The sequence below is a fragment of the Canis lupus genome, chromosome 21, assembly GCF_003254725.2.
Source record: "Canis lupus dingo isolate Sandy chromosome 21, ASM325472v2, whole genome shotgun sequence".
Lineage (NCBI taxonomy): Eukaryota > Metazoa > Chordata > Mammalia > Carnivora > Canidae > Canis > Canis lupus.
This window is the reverse complement of record NC_064263.1, coordinates 37,759,813-37,777,731: the sequence shown is the minus strand read 5'-3', so window position 1 is coordinate 37,777,731 and position 17,919 is coordinate 37,759,813. Positions and strand designations below refer to the sequence as shown.

At 38.6% G+C, this 17,919-nt stretch overlaps 1 long non-coding RNA gene across 2 annotated transcripts in view; it reads right to left on the bottom strand.

Annotated features, from left to right (window-relative positions):
• Positions 1–17,919, bottom strand: part of LOC112667668 (uncharacterized) — a 53,324-nt gene that overhangs the window by 31,762 nt on the left and 3,643 nt on the right. The window contains exons 3-4 of one of the 2 annotated variants that reach the window (XR_003141232.3): positions 15,026–15,092; positions 8,178–8,262 (exon numbers count right to left, since the gene is read on the bottom strand). This is a non-coding gene — a long non-coding RNA (uncharacterized LOC112667668). The remainder of the gene's footprint in view (positions 1–8,177; positions 8,263–15,025; positions 15,093–17,919) is intronic. The other variant, XR_003141230.3, reaches the window with a different exon arrangement.

Below are 17,919 nucleotides of genomic sequence, written 5' to 3'. Positions count from 1 at the left end.
TATGTAGTCCTTCAATTATTACTATAGATAAGAAACCAGAGCGTTAGTAGTACTTATGCCTTTTCACTAATAGAACCAGACATTTTCTTATTGCTTTTATGTTTGTTGCTGATATCTCAAAATATCACAACCATTCATCACTACTTCAAAATTATGGTAGTTTACAGATTTGCTGCTATATCTTATAATGTGTTAATAAAGAAGCACATATATTACAGATCACATATTTGTTTTTTAGTATTCTGATAACTACATTTCAGTAGAATTGGTTTCCTTTGGATTTTCATGTATTCTATTTTTAAAAAACATCTTCATTGAGATATAATTCATATAACATAAAATTTACCCATTTAAAATGTACAATTCAATAGCTTTACTGTAGTCATACAACTGTGCAACCATTATTATAATCTAAGTTTAGAACTTTTTATCACCACAAGACAAAACCCATACTCATTAGCAATCATTCTCCATTCTCCTACCCCGTAGCCCCCAGCCCCAACCAACCACTAATCTATTTTCTGGCTTTATAAATTTGCCTATTCCAGACCTTTCATATAAATGGAATCATACAATATGTGGTCTTTTGAGATTGGCTTCTTTCACTTAATGTCATGTTTTTAAGGTTCATCTGAGTTGTATCACATATCAGGACTTCAGTTCTTTCTACTGTCAAAAAATATTCCCTTGCAATGGATGGACCATGTCTTGTTTATTTGTACTGATGGAGATTTAGGTTGTTCCAACTTTTTAGCTATTCTGAATAATGCTGCTCTAAGCATTTATGTACAAATGTTTGTGTAGATGGATGTTTTAATTTATAATTGGTTTATACCTAGAATTGTTGGGTCATATGGTAATTTCATGTTTAACCTTTTGAAGAATTACCAGACTGTTTTCCAAAGTGGTTGTACTATTTTATACCAGCAGTGTTTGTGAGTTCTAATTTCTCAATATCTTTCCTATCTCTTGTTGTTGTGTAGCTTCATATAAAGTGGTATCTCATTGCGGTTTTGATTTGCATTTCCTAATGACTAATAATGCTTAGCATTTTTTCATGTGGCTATCGTGGTGTCTAATGGGGTGTTTCTCGATCAAATGGGCCCCCCCCAAATGTGGGAAAACAATAGAACAGTGAAAGGATTACCCTGAGGCAGAACAAAGGAGACAGAAGTTTATTGAACATACCACAGAGAAGTGGTAGGCAGGACAGGAGAGGAGAGGAGAAGCTGTCTGCAATGAAGCAGTAGGTGGGGGCTGTTTTTAAAGGAGGGAAGTGAGGAGGTATGGGGACACCCAGAATTCTCTCTTTTTTGGTTAACTGTGCCTGGTCATAAGTAACCCACTGGTTAGTTAAGGCCTATGGATATCCCGACGTGGGTTGCCTAATGGCCCTTTACTACATTCCATGGTTCAAGCCTGTTTACCTGAAAGCAGGCTCCACACTTATGGGCCATTTGTATTTCTTCTTTGAAGAAATATCTATTCAAATCCCTTGCCCATTCTTGAATTGGATCATTTGCCTTTCATTATTGAGCTATAAGAGTTCTTTATATATTCTGGATACAAGTCCCCTATCATATGTATAATTTGGAAATATTTTCTCTCATTCTGTGGGTTGCCTTTTCACTGACTTGATGGTATTATTTGCAGCACAGAATTTTTAAATTTTGAAGTAGTACCATTTACCTTTTCTCTTTGTTCCTTGTGCTTTTGATGTCATATCTAAGAAACCACTGCCTAGGTAACGATTGTACAACTCCATGAATATGGCAATAACTATTGAATTATACATTTCAAATGAGTGAATTATAGAATATGTGACTTAATCTAAGTGAGATACCTTTAAAAAATAGCAAAAGAAAAGAAGACATAGACTGAGAAAAATCTAGACCTTCATGTCACTGGTCATCTCTGTACATAACCCAATAAATCTTCTTTATTGTTTAAAAATAAATAAGTGGGGCACCTGGCTGGCTTGGTTGGGAGAGCATTTGACTCTTCTTGATCTCTAAGGTTGTGAGTTTAAGCTCCATGGAGGATGTAGAGATTATTTAAAAAAATTTTTTTTGGGTGGGGGCAGCCCCGGTGGCTTAGCGGTTTAGCGCCGCCTTCCGCCCAGGGCGTGATCCTGGAGCCCTGGGATCGAGTCTCACGTCAGGCTCCCTGCATGGAGCCTGCTCTTCTCCCTCTGTTTCTCTCTCTCTCTCTCTTTCTCTCTCTCTTCTCTCTCCCTCTCTGTGTGTCTCTAATAAATAAATAAAAACTCTTAAAAAATTTTTTTTTAAATCAATAAATCAGATCCTAAAGTTAGACCATGATAATGGTTGCACAACTCTGTAAATATACTAAAACTGTATATACTTTAAAAACGGATGAATTTTATGGTATATAGATTATATACCATATTATATAGATTATATAGCTGTTTTAAAAAAGAAGAAATCATTCCCTAGTCTACAGTCATACTCATGTTTATTCATGTTTTCTTCTAAGAATTGTATTGTTTTAGTACTACATTTAGGTTTTTGATCCATTTTGAGTTAATTTTTGTTTATGGTGTAAGGAAGGAGTCTGACTCCACATACTTCATTTTATGTTCTTAAAAAAAAAAAAACAACACAGACTTTATTTATTTATTTATTTATTTATTTATTTATTTATTTATTTATTTATTTATTTAGAGGGAGAGAACGAGAGCATGAGCAGAGAGAAGGGAAGGAGTGAGAGGGAGAATTACAAGCAGACTCCCCACTGAGCATGGAGCCTGACCCAGGGCTCTATCTCATGACCTGAGGTCACTACCAGAACGAAATCAAGAGTTGGGTATTCAACCAACTGAGCCTCCCAGGTGCCCTTCATTTTATGCTCTTAAGAACATTATTTTGAGAGGGAGTCCATAGGCTTCACCAGACTAACAAAGTGATTCATGGTACAGAAAAAATAAGGAATCTTCCTATTAGAAATTGAATAATATTCTTACTTCTCTGGGCCTCAATTCCCTCTCTTGGAAAATTCATGGCTGGGATTAAATTGGGAAGCCCCTTCCAGTTCTGTGCCTTTTATTGTGCATACATTATGGGTAAAGATCAATGATTCTTTTTTTAAGAAAGTACCAGTTGTTGGGGTGCCTGTGTGGCTCAGTCAGTTAAGCATCTGCCTTCAGCTCTGGTTGTGTGATCTCTGGGTCCTGGTATTGAGCCCTGTGTCCATCTGGCTCCCTGCTCTGTGGGAAGCCTGCTTCTCCCTCTCCTCTGCCCTTCCCTCCTACACGCGCATGTGCTCTCTCTCTCAAATAAAATTTTTAAGAAAAAAAAAATACCAGTTGCTTCCAAGTATTTTTTTGTAAAGGAAGCCATGCTTTGGCAATCATGAGAGGGCTCAGCCAGAGCTTTATGAAGTGTTTTAAGGGGTAGAGGTGACACAATAGGGGAAGGAAATGTTTTCTATTGAAAAGCAGTCAATTGCCTTCAACAAGTCGCCAACAAACTGGGAAAAGATTTTTTTCCCTCTGGTTTCAGCTGAATGCCAGCTTTTGGAAGGTAAATAGAGCAGGCTAGATGAAAGGGTAATAGACACCCCCAAATGAGGGAGGGCATTGTTTGCACAAAGTTAGCAGGAGGAGAGATGCCAAGCATGCAACTGAGCCACTGGCACTAAAGTCATCAAAGAGGAAGAAAAATCAGGAAAATACATCCAATCTTTACTTTTATAATGATGAAGGTAATTTTATAATTGTTGCTCCATATTATTTACTTTTTCTTAAATTTTAAACATGGTATAGAAGGTGTTACATATTACTTGGGTCTCTTTCAAAATTAATCAAATGAATGCGAAAAAAATCATTTGCATTTTCAAAGGCTTTCACATTGAATTCTATAAGCTATTGGATCATTGTCTATATGACCAATAATTTTCCCTGGAATCTATTTCTATACAATGGAACTACTGATAATAATAATTACAAAAAAGAGGCAACCCATTTAAAAAAAGTTCCATTACATATGGAGTTTAAAAAAGACTATGGGGGGAGGGGTCCTGGGTGGCTCAGCTGTTTAAACTTCTGCCTACAGCTCAGGTCATGATCCCAGGGTCCTGGGATCAAGCCCCGCGTCGGGCTCCTGCTTTGCAAGGAGCCTGCTTTAACCTCTCCCTCTGCCTGCCACTCCTTCGGCTTGTGTTTCCTCTGTCAAATAAATAAATAAAATCTTCATTTTTTAAATTTTATTTATTTATTCATGAGAGACACAGAGAAAGACATAGGCAGAGGGAGAAGTAGGCTCCATGCAGGAAACCTGATGTGGGACTCGATCCTGGGACTCCAGGATCATGCCCTGGGCCAAAGGCAGGCGCCAAAACCACTGAGCCATCCAGGGATCCCAATAAATAAAATCTTAAAAAAAAAAAAAGACAATGGGGATATTTGCAGAAGGGCTAGCATATTCTTCTGAGGCTTGTAAATGACGCTGATGCATAGGCAATGCTAACTTGTCTCATATTTTTGCAAATTCTGCATGTCATCCGTTGACATCCTTTTAAATTGACAATATCCTGTATCAAGGACGGGGAGAAAATCCTTAGAGCCTCCAAAGGCAGGACTTGCACTTTTCCTCCTCTCCCCAGCCCTTTTTCCTTGGACTTTTCCCCTTTTCCAAGAAGTACCAACAGTGTGGGGAAGAGGAAGAGTGCAGGCAGAGAGGCAGCAGGGTCAGGGCCTGAAGCCCCGCCAGCTAGTCAAAGGTCAGCGCGGAAGGGACTGTCTGTGAGAGGACAAGGAAGCTGAACTTCTTGTGAGCCAGCTGAACTGGACGGGGGCCAATCTATCTCCTTCCTGGGCCTGCCTGGAGCTCTCCAAGGCTCCCTGCCGCCCTGCGTCAAAACAAAAATACTCTGTAGAAATAGGGTCTACTTTCACCTTTTTAAGGTGAGCAGACTGAGCCAGGTTGCAGCAGGGGTTCAAGGGACAGAGGACAGAAAGGACCAAACTGCTATTTGCTCTGTCAGGAACTTGCAGGCTTATTTGGAAAGACTGAAACTAAATAAAGACTTCTTATGAGCATAGGACTAGAGTTGTGAAATTTGGTCAAAGGGTTTTATGCAAGGACGCCTACATACATACATACATACATACATACATACATATATACATAGATACTCTCATGGTGATAGGGAAAAGTAAAGAAAAATGCAATCATTTAGTTAGGAAAGAAAGCTATTGTTTTTCATAAATTCATAACATTTCTAGGCCAGCTATTTTCTTTGTATACTGGAACACGGGAATTATACTCCCAAGTTTTTGCCCCTCTCCTCAAAATGAAAGGGAAGTCAAATTCTTTTCACAGAAGTAAAAAGCACTTCAAAGAAAAAGAGCATGAAACCAATATTAGATGACTTCTTATAAAACCATCTTCCACTTTAATTTGTTTTTTTCTTCAGGTTTTCTAAGAAGGAAAATTGATGTCTACCTAGATTTGTTAGTTCCCTTTTTTGCTTTCACAAATTTTTTTTTTCAAACATTTACTTCCGGGGGGAGAGGGGGAGTACTATTTTATCATTCTGTGAAAATCCGATTATAATGCATCAGGTATCAGTTGTTAGTAAGGTAACACGTGTAAAACTGAAAAAGACATTTATGTCCGAAATAATGGGCCTTTTGCTCTTTATGCGTGTAGGTGATCTCAGCCTATATTCTGGAAATGTGTTTTGAACTGTAAGTGATAACCGAGCTCTCCTGAGGACATGATATTTTCTAAATGCCTGCCTGGTTTACTTTTTCATGGAAGGAATAATCCTGAGGCCTGGGTCCAACAGGGAAGAATGTTACCAAATGTGGCCTGAGACAACAGGGCTGGATGGAGAGTCCCAATTTTCCTCATCCTGTTTGCAAGGAGACCAGGTCATGGCACTGAAGACAACCTTGTGTATTTGTGGGCCAGGCAAATGCAGAGAAGTAAGTGGTGAAGCTGAGATCAGGTGAGTGAAGACCTGAACACAGTGAGGTGGGTGGAGAAGGTCAAGGGTAGTGTTTCAGTTCTGAAGCCACGAATGGGAAGTGGTGCCAGAGCACCTCTTTTACGTCAGCTGTTGAGAGAGGTTCTATTGCTTGGAGTAGACACCCACCACTCCAGGCTAACCACTGAAAATCAATAGGTACACAAGACATATTTGTATTCACTCTTTTAAATCCTTCCGTTTCATCTCAGGGCTGTCATAGTTTTTTATCCTTTCATTCTTCCTTCCATGGGTTCCTGTTTTTAAACTCCATTCTCTACGGTTCTAGGTTCCTTTGAATAAAACCTTTTTGGTTTTGTTTTAAGAGCTTTGTGAAGGCGAGCAATTTTGCCTTTTTTCCCCCTTTGTTCATGTAGTCTAGCCTGGAAACCAGGACTTTATGTTGGCCTAGATTTCCCAGGTCTCTAATCAACTCTGCATAAAGTGAAATAGCTTGCCAATGGGCATAATAATAATAATAATAATAATAATAATAATAATAAAATAATAGTGAGTACAGAACTAAGAAATGAGATTCAAAAATAAGAAGGAAAGTGATAGAGTCATAGGCTTTCTTGCAAAAATACCCACTCTGGCCAACTTAGAAGCACCCTTACCAATCAGTTAATACCATCTCTCCATGTGGAGAAAAGCAAAACCATTGGGAAATACTGCCTTCAAGTGTAAAGTTTGCTTTGTGTATTACCTTCTGGTTAAATTCCCATATATAAACAAACCTTTGAAAACCCATGATGAAAACAATGGCTGCCACTAGTAAGATTTCCAAGGGTCCTTTGAAAACATAGAGTAGATTTGTTTTTCTGGCACAACTACTTCAGAGAAGTTCACGCATGGTCATTTTATATCTCCCATATTTGCATTCTTGTTTGCTAAACGTAAGTCTTGTCAACGGGTTATTTTAAAAGTACTTTTTAAAGTTACCCACACCCTGAACAGCAGAACTGCTGTGTGTATACAAATGCTCTGGAAAGGCACAAGTCAGGTATTGGGTGTAGGCACAGGACAAACCGCATGGTCTGCCTTGGCAGCCGTGTCCTCACCTGCAAGCTGCCCACACACACTCCCTTCCAAACGGTGCCCTTCTGATGCCAATTGGCTGACTGAGCTACTCTGGGAGGAAGGCCTATGGGAGGGGAAGGGGGAGAAGGTGATGTGGATAAATATTTTATAAACTAAACTTTAAGCTTAAAATTTGATATATTCTTTCAAACAATTCACACCGTAAGTCCCATCCCTTAAAAACCTTGGACACTGAAGAGTTAAAAGGGTATGGAAGCTGGTGTAGCCTGGGGCTGTCATCCAAGGCCAGCAGAAAAGGCAGCAGGAAGGGTTTGGTTCTGGCTAGGCTACAGACAGGCCATCTGGATGCAGGGAAGGCCTAGAATGCCAGAAGCAGCTTTTCTTTTTGGTGTTAGGCTTCATTAAGTTCAGCCTGGGGAGAGTCTTTTTGGTTTAAGACCCAAACTGAGAGTCTTCTTTGAGTAGGGATTTGATATTTTGAATTTTATGTAGCAAACACCCATTACATATAGTCTTTGGTAACGAAAGTCACAAAAACATTGTACATGAGTAAGCATATTTTTAAAGAATGTAGACCAGACTCCTAGATTTATAAATACACAGAAACGATGTGTAGTCTTTAAACAATTTTGCTAGGAATAGATAAATCTGAATAGGTTGTCTGAAGAAAAATTGTTTTTTTATAGTCTCCCAGTCTGTGACTCCCATAAAGACTTATTTTATTGTTTTTCCTATAGTTCACCTGAAAAAGCAGCTTTACCCCACTGGAATTGCTTTTAGGTCTTTAAAATTACTTCCTTTCTTCATTTTTGTTTTGTATTTAATTATATTACGTTTGGCATAAAGCTGGCATGGGCCAGTTACAATTCCTTTCACAGGAAATTTTCTTTAGTAAAATTGAAAACAGAAAAAAAATGCTGCAGGGAAATTATAGCAACTTCCTACTCTATATCACTCATGAACATACACTCTTTTTGGAAACCACCCTCTTTAATTTAAAAGATATGATCTATTTTTCCCTAGCTATAGTAGTCAGCTTTAGATTTGTATGTGTTATTCTTAACAATTAAAGGAAAAGGTGAATGTAAATTCACTTGGACAAAACAAAACAGGAAAGAGAATATTATCCTTAAGAGAATTCTTACCTTAAGGAAGAGAAAATGCACGTATCTTTCTGGGCCGGAAGGGGGGTGGGTGCACTTTTTTTCTCTCCAAGGCATTAATTGCCACCTAGCAGTGGAGAAGGGAATTGCACACTAACTTTGGACTTCAATTCTAGAAAACATGGGTTTTTGTTTTTGTTTTAAGACTTTATTGATTAGAAAGAGAGAGAAGCGGGGGGGAGGGCAGAGGAACAAGCAGACTCCCTGGCTTAATCCCAGGACCTTGAGATCATGATCTGAGCCACCCAGGGACCCCTAAAAAACATTGGTTTTAAAGGGCAAGTTACTTTTTTTTTTTTTTAAAGATTTTATTTATTTGCGAGAGAGAGAGAAAGCATGAATGAAAGAAAGAGAGAGAACATGAGCAGAGGAAGAGGCAGAGGGAGAAGCAGACTTCCCACTGAGCAGGGAGCCCGATACAGGGCTCGATCCCAGGGCCCTGGGATCACAACCTGAGTTGAAGGCAGGTGCTTAACCAATGGAGCCACCCAGGTGAAGGCCATGTTACTTTTATGACCAATATATTTTTTTTTTCATGACCAATATTTAAAGAATTATTTGCCTACTGGTAGATTAGGGATTGAATTTTTTTGTCTCTTGTCATGAAGGAAGAAAAATAAATATAACAAATGAAAAACTTTGGCTTATTTATAAGAATGCTCTTTCCATCATAAAATGTCTTGCTGGGATGCTTAGGTGATTCAGTGGTTAAGCGTCTGCCTTCCAGCCCAGGGGGTGATCCTAGAGTCCCAGGATAGAGTCCCACGTCGGGCTCCCTGCATGGAGCCTGCTTCTCCCTCTGCCTGTGTCTCTGCCTCTCTCTCTGTGTGTCTCTCGTGAATAAATAAATAAATAATCTTTAAAAAAAAAACAAATAAAATGTCTTGCTTTTTTGTTTCTCAATGGTTACCCTTGCCACCTCAGCAATAGGCCAAAGGAAAAGAAATGCTGAAGTCACCCTGACACTAAAAAATGCTGGCTTTGGCTTATTAAAGGAAGAAATGTCTGTTTTTAATACAGAAAGTGGTTTCCCAAATAATCTCGGGGTGGATTTCTATAAAAACAAGATCAAAATGGATTTTATTTTGCTAGGACAATAAGGGGTCATTTATTTTGAAAATCATAAGATATCGTCCTATAAAGGATGAAATAATTTCCAGACCAAATGATTATTCAAAACTGTTTAAGAAGGACATCCTTATTTCAAACTTTACAAACCACGTGTTTACTTTTATAAAAGTCAGCCATACTGAATGCCAAAGTTTTAAAGGAGTCTCTTATTGTGTTTCATAGATCTTGGCAGCTAAATAAAAATAACTTATTTCTCCAAAGAAGACCTACAGATGGCCAACAGACATATGAAAAGATGCTCAATATCACTCATCATCAGGGAAATGCAAATCAAAACCACAAAGAGATTATCACCTCACACTTGTCAGAAAGGCTAAAATCAAAAACACAAGAAATAACAACTGTTGGTGAGGATGTGGAAAAAAAAGGAAACTTGTACACTGCTGGTGGGAATGCAAACTGGTGCAGCCACTGTAGAAGACAGTTTGGAAGTTCCTCAAAACATTAAATACAGAACTACCCTATAATACAGCAAAAAATTGCAGTACTGGGTATTTATCCAAAAAATACAAAAACATGAATTCAAAGGGATACATTCACTCCTATGTTTATTGCTGTATTATTTACAATAGCCAAACCATGGAAACCCAGTTCCATTGGACCCAAGTGTCCATTGACTGATGAATGAATGAAGATGTGGTATAGATATACAGTGGAATATTACTCAACCATCAAAAAGAATGAGATATTACCATTTGCAACAATGTGAATGGAGCTAAAGAGTATAATACTAAGCAAAATAAGTCAGTCAGTAAAAGATAAATATATATAATTTCACTCATAAGTAGAATTTAAAAAACAAATGAGCAAAGAGACAAACTTAGACTTTTAAAAAGATTTTATTTATTTGAGAGAGTGAGCAAGCGAGAGAGAGAGAATGAGTGAGAGAGGGGCAGAGGGAGAGGGAGAAGCAGACTCCTCATTGAGCAGGGAGCCCAACTAGAGGCTCAATCTGAGGACCCCAGGATCATGACCTGAGCCAAAGGCAGACACTTAACTGACTGAGCCACCCAGGTACCCCTAGACTCTTTTTTTTTTAAATAACTAAGCCTTATACCCAACATTGTACTTGAACTCACAACCCCAAGATCAAGAGTTGCATGTTCTACCAACTGAGCCAGCCAACCAAGAAATAGACTCTTAACTATAGAGAACAAACTGATGGTTACCAAAGGGCAGGGGAGTAGGGGAGCTGGGTAAATTAGGTGATAGGGATTAAAGAGTAGATCTCTTGTGGTGAAAAATAAGTTACACTTTTAGCCAGGAACTTTATTTCAGCTTGTTACCTTTTGAAGTCCTCCTAAATTTTTAATTTTGCTTGAATCTCTTTTGAAAATGTTTATTTTATTTATTTATTTTTTAAGATTTTATTCATTTATTCATAGAGACATACAGAGAGAGAGAGAGGCAGAGACACTGGCAGAGGGAGGAGGCTCCATGCAGGGTGCCTGACATGGGACTCGATCCTGCATCTCCAGGATCATGCCCTGGGCTGAAGGTAGTGCTAAACCGCTGAGCCACCTGGGCTGCCCCATATTATTGCTATTTTATAGGTTTAAGTAACAACAACAAAACAAATGTTCAGAGAGGTGAAATAAAGCATTGAAGGTCTCACAATTTATAAGTAGCTAAGCTCAAATACAAAGCCAGTTCTGTCTTCATATTGGAGTGCCCAGTTCAATTCTTGGAACTCTTGTATCTGCTTTTCAGGCTATGGCTCTAAATACCTTCCCTAGGATGACTCCCAATTTTATTTTATTTTAGATTTTATTTTTAAGTAATCTCTACACCCAATGTAGGGCTCCAACTCACAACCTCAAGATCAAGAGTCACATGCTCTATCAAGTGAGCCAGCTAGGCGCCCTAGTGACTCCCAGTTTTAAATCTGCAGCCTCCATCTCTCCAGTGAACTCCAACTCATATGCCAACAAATTATGCCTTAACTCCACTCAGATGTGTAACAGACATCCCAAAGTTGAAATATACCATACTGCATCATCATCTTTCCCCAAAACCTGCTCCTCCTATCTCTTCTTCCTTGCACTTCATCGCAACTCCATTCTTCCATTTGCTCAGGTCAGTAACGTCAGCCATTTCTAAACCTCTTCTTTTACAAGCCACATCCAATCCACTAGCAAAGTACTGTTGGCTCTGTCTTCAACATATATGCAGAATCTAATTACTTCCTACCATGTCAGCATTACAACTCTGGTCTAAGCCATTATTGTCTCTCATTTGGATTACTGTAAGAGCCTTGATCTTGTTAGCCTGCTTGGCCCCCTATAATCTGTTCTCAATACAAGGGTCAGGATAATATCTTTTAAATGTCAGTCATGGGGCATCTGTCTGGCTCAGTTGGAAGAGCTTTGACCCTTGGTCATGAATTTGAGCCCCACAGTAGGTGTAGAGATTACTTAGAAATAAACTTAAAAAAATAAAATGTTAGTCATGATATTTCTGTATTCAAAACCCTCTAGTAGCCTTTTATGTCTCTCAAAGTCTTTACTGTAATCTGAAAGCCCTATACTGTCTGTAATCTCCATCCCATTTTCTCTCTGATTTCATCTCCTATTCTTCCTTTGGAATTTTTGTCTGTTTACTGAGGCATTTTTAGTATCTTAGTGAAAATGCTTAGCATTTAGTAAGATCAACACATATTTATTGAATGAATGAAAAATATCTGACTCCAGAAATTTCCAGTTTCATCATTCTCTTCTATGTGTATATTGGTGACTCTGTGAGTTGAAGGTGATTGGCTAGACTTGGAGAGGCTCTTCTATCAAAGCTTCACTGGTAGACCAACAGAAGAGACATTTGGTCTCTTGGGGTGTTAATGGTTTTCAGTTCCTCTAAGTATATGATGTAAGGACTTTGCTCAGGGTGCACCCTAATTTTTAACCAATAGTTGCAAAATTGATCAATAAGGGTATTTAGTAAAAAGCACAGACCAGAAAAGTAGCCTATTTCTCTAATTTAAAGGCCATTGTTTGTTAGTTTAAGATTTTTTAGAACTAAATGAAAATAAATTCTAATAAGAGCCAAGTTGAAATTTTCCCATGGACATGTAACATTCATTGTTACCCAACTATCTAGATGACTTTCTGTAATAATTGCTTCATTTCTTGAAAAAAAATATTTCTAAACAACTCAAGTATGCCAATGGCTTTTGTACAGGCCTCACTTTTGGTAATACTGAGGGAGGGAAATTATAGAGTTTAGATAAGATTCTAAATTGTTACCCTTCTAAATTATGTCTATTAGTTCCAATTTTTTTTTTTAATTTATTTATGATAGTCACAGAGAGAGAGAGAGAGGCAGAGACACAGGCAGAGGGAGAAGCAGGCCCCATGCACCGGAAGCCCGACGTGGGATTCGATCCTGGGTCTCCAGGATCGCACCCTGGGCCAAAGGCAGGCGCTAAACCACTGCGCCACCCAGGGATCCCTAGTTCCAATTGTTCTATTCCAATCTTTAATTATTGCCAGAAGAGAATATTAGCTTCTGAATAAATAGAAAAAATAAAAAAGGTAGTAGTAGAACAGATAAGGTTGCCTTTAGAATGAGCTATCAGTTAAATGTCAGTTAAATAAATTATGATATGTTTGTATGATGGAGGATCCTACAGTTACATAGACATTTAAAAGCATGAAATGTGACATGAAATGTTTATGGTATAATGTTTAAATAAAAAAATCAGGGGAAAAATAAGCATTTATAATTTGATATAAATTTTTGTGGCAGGTTATTTTGTTAAGATTTTAATTCTACACGTTCTCCTATTCCCTTGCCCCTTGCCTCTGTTCAAGCAGGTATCCAGACCCCCATATTTTTGTGAGGCAAAAAGTAAGAGCTGCTTGGAGACAACATGGGCTCTTACTGTCTTTTGAAATGAGAAGGGGGGGAAAAGACAGGAATGCCTTTGAAAGTGAGGTGAAAGAGAGATTCCTCAAGACTTAGAAGTCTGAAGCCCAAAGGTTGAGTGAGCAGCTAAGTCTTCTGTCTTGCTCTGTGACAGAGCCCAGGATGGTGGCAAAACCTCAAAGGAGAAGGCTGCACCTGGGTGCTGGGGCTGCCAGATTCACTCATTTGATTCCAGATTCTTGAGTTCCAAGGGCAGTAAAGGAATACTGGAGTCATCAGGCCAGAGGGAAGATGGCATAAACAGGAATCTCAACAGTAAATCAATGTGGACAGACAACTAAATAATTTCCAGGTACAGGGAGCCTGGGTGGCTCAGGTCATGATCTCAGAATCATGGCTCCCTGCTTGGTGGGGAGTCTGCTTCTCCCTCTCGCTCTGCCCCTCTCCCCAATTTGTGTACTCTCTTTCGCTCTCTCAAATAAATGAAAAATAAAACCATTAAATAATAATAACAATAATTGCCAGGTACTTCCACAATAGCTAAGGCCCTAGAAACTTCATAAAATCATAGGTGGAGAGGAAATGCTCAGTAGCTGAGACTGACTTTTCCACCAGCATGGCAGGGTGGGAGTTCAGGGTTAGATTCAGGTTGATCTAAAGAAATGCAGTATTTATTTCTATGGAATGAGAGCCACACCTACAATACACATATGCATATTATAAATATTAGAAAATATATTCTCAGGGTAATTGTCCTCCTTTCTTTAGATACATATTGTAGGGGAAAAAAAATCACTAAAATTTTAACAGTGATTTTTCTCTACCTAGTGGATTATAAGGGATTTTGTTTCATACCGTTTGCATTTGAAAAAGTTTAATTAAATGCATATTCCTTTTATTATTGGAAAAAATTATAAAATCTTTATAATTTTACAACCAATGGTAAGCTGACTTTTTTCCCTTGTATATTTGAGCAGGTAAAAAAACAGGGAAGGGTATACATCATAACCTTAGTTTCTATTTTCCAGCTGTTTCAGACCTACCAATACTAACATTCTTAGAAGTATAATATAAACTCAACTTCAGGAAAAGAAAAAAAGTTTTTCTCACATTAAAAAAAAAAAAGTATTGTATACCTCCTGTACCCTGTAAAAATTTTAAATATTATTGAATCAGTCAGAGTCCCAGCAGGAAACAGATGGCACACTCAAAACGCACAACTGAAGAGAGTAAACTCAGAATGTAGGCAAGGAAATAGCAAGAGATGATATAGTATCACTGCCAAGTAGTTGTGGCCAAGGTGGAGAGAGGGAGGGTAATAAATACCCCCAGATCTCTTTCTCCCACTGCTTTAAAAAAAAAAAAAAAGATTTAATTTATTTATGAGAGACACAGAGAGAGGTAGAGACACAGGGAGAGGGAGAAGCAGGCTCCATGCAGGAAGCCTGATGCGAGACCCGATCTCAGAACTCCAGGATCACGCCCTGAGTCGAAGGCAAATGCTTAAGCACTGAGCCACCTAGGCATCCCTCTCCCACTGCTTTCAGATCTCCTGCTAGTGCCCTCTATCAGCTAAGCTCAACCAGAAGCCAGAGGGGAAAGTGACATTGCTAATATAATCCATAAAAGCTGAAGATCGAGGGGCAATGGAAACTATCTAGCACAGTAACATAAAGTAACATATACAAATTTGCTATAAATATTTCCAAATTTAGGAATAAAGAGATACAAACTTCTAGCTACAAAATAAGTCACAGGGATAAAAAGTACAGCATAGGGTATACAGTCAATAATACTGTAATAACTTTGTATGGTGGATAGGTGGTGACTATACTTACTGTGGTAAGCATTTTGTAACGTACATAATTGTCCGACATATATAATTGTCCAATAGCTATGTTGTACCTGGAATTAATATAATATTATATGTCAATTATACTTCAATTAATTTTTTTAAATAGAAAAAAATACTCCCAAATTTAAAGATTTTTATTAGAAGAGTATTGGAAAGACAGTTTTATACATTAACCTTTGGTAGTACGCAATATGTTTGGAATTATTACTACTAGTGCTAGTGTACTTTTATTCATTCTTAACTTTTTAAACTATATTGAGCATAGTTTGTAAAACACATTATATATATACATATATATATGTGTGTGTGTATATATGTGTGTGTATATATATATATATATATATATATAAAATATAGGCCCTGTCATCCATCTATTATGATTTAATAGATGGAGACAATATATAAACAAATAGGTGCAATTGTTATATGTGTGTAGCAGAGTGTTAAAATGAGACTTTATCTCACTTTTGTCTATGACTCTAAGAAAATAAATTATTCCCACATTCCATGGTAAAGTGGAAGACCACCAGAAGAGGAAATTGAAAAAATTGGGGGGGGAGGGGACTGCTTTTGCAACTCTTACTTGTCTATTGACTTCTAAGTCAAAAAAGGTTGAAGTTTAGATTTTGAGAGGGTTTTTAGTGTGCAACAGTTGACATTGCTTTGCCTCATCTTCATGCTCAGGCAGAGAGGCTTTAATGGAACTTTGATATATGGCCCTTCGAGCTGGAGATTCTGAGATCCACAGTGGATTAGTGTCAGGATCATATCTGAGGAAATCATTCATTCAATACTTACAGAGCACATCTCACTTGTACAGTGAACCAGTTACAGTTGCTATAGTACACAGGTCCTATTCTAGGCACAGGTGACTACAGCAGTGAATGAAACACATGAAAATCCCCTGCTTTTATGGAGCCAACATTTTAGGGGAATCTGGACAAGTAAAGATGACTAGCTAACTGCAGAGATGAATTTTGAGTTCGGTTAAAATCCATACTCCCAGAGATGTAAGGCAAAGCCACTCTGTGGATATTTGGATCAGATATGGGCTACTGAAGAAAGAGTCAAGTGGAAGAGTAGAGACTTCCATAGAAAGAAGCTTGAGGCATATAGCACAGATGCTAGCTACTGACATTGAGCTTATTGCCAGATTGCGAACATTTACCCAAGGGCAAGCAAGAGATGGCCAGGACTTGCTCATCAGTGTAAGGTGAGGCTAGAGGTGTTTTCAAAGAATGCATAAAGTAACAAGTGTCAATTGTAAACACCTGTTAAGCTCAGAGAGCATCCACCTTTAATTACAGAACTATATTAGCCATGTTAAGGGATCCCTGGGTGGCGCAGCGGTTTGGCGCCTGCCTTTGGCCCAGGGCGTGATCCCGGAGACCCGGGATCGAATCCCACGTCGGGCTCCCGGTGCATGGAGCCTGCTTCTCCCTCTGCCTGTGTCTCTGCCTCCCTCTCTCTCTCTCTCTCTGTAACTATCATAAATAAATAAAAATTAAAAAAAAAAAAAAGAACTCTCTTGCCCTTCCCTCTGTTCCAACTTGGGAGAAATAAGGCAACCTACTTGTTGTCGGTAATGGGAAGGGGTATTAAAAAAGAAATTTTAGGTAGGGACACAGAAAGGAAGTCACCCATTCCCCTTTTATCATGGCAGGTTCAAGCTGGAGGGAAGAGGTAAATAAACTCCTAAAGATTTTATTATTATACTGAATGTATCAATTACTAGTATGAGGCTGTTGAATTGACTAGTTAGTACTTGTTATATTTGTGCCATGTTTCATTCAAGGAGCAGGGAGTCATTAACTCACTGGCATGGTTTTTGTTTTTTAAGAGAGAGAGTACCAGGGCACATGCCCTGGGGGGAGTGAGAGAGGGGTCAAGGGAGAGGGAGAAAGGGAGAAAGAATCTTCAATAGGCTCCACACTCAGCACAGAGCTCTACTGTGGGCTTGATCTCAGAACCCTAAAACCATGACCCAAGCCAAAATCAAGAGTTGGATGCTCAACCAACTGAGCTACTCAGGTGCCCCATCCACTCGGTGTGTTTTAATATATGGGGGAAAATAATCAGTTATTTGCAGATTGCACCATACACATCTCACTTGTACAGAGAACCAATTACAGTTGCTAAACAGAGTAACATACTGAGATTTATATGCCCATAGGGAAAAAATTTCAACTTGGCTTTTATTTAGTATTTACTTTTTATCTCATTCTTAAAAAGCCTGATATAAACTAACCAATGGCCTTTAAATTGAAGAAGTAGTGCTACATTTCCTGATGTAGTCTTCTTACAAAATATCTTTACTGATCAATTTTTCAGCTCTTGGGTAAGGACCAAGATGTATCCTAAGCCAAATCCACAAAACAAGCAGAGAGGAGCTCAAAGTCATATAAAAACTTCAGTAAGTGCTTAGGAACTTCAGTTTCAACAAAAAGGACAATCAATGGCCCTTCTGATGGCTCATAAGTGGAGCTTTGACAAGAGCCACTCTGCAGAGTCTAGACAATCACTGTTAATGAATAATGTATCACAAAGCCTCATACATTTGCTTAGGAGATAATAATCAAAAGGGCAAGTTTGAGAGTAAGAGATTCATCATTCTTTCATTAAACATATGTTTAGTGAGTGTCTATTATTATACCAGGCTTTGTTCTTTTTTTTTTTTTAAGATTTTATTTATTTATTCATGAAAGACACAGAGAGAGAGAGAGGCAGAAATACAGGCAGAGGGAGACGCAGGCTCCCCACAAGGAGTCTGACATGGGACTCCATCCCAGGCCCCCAGGATCACCCCTCCAGACTCACCCCCACCCGCCCACCCCCGGGCTCAAGGCAGCCCTAAACTGCTAAGCCATTCAGGCTCAG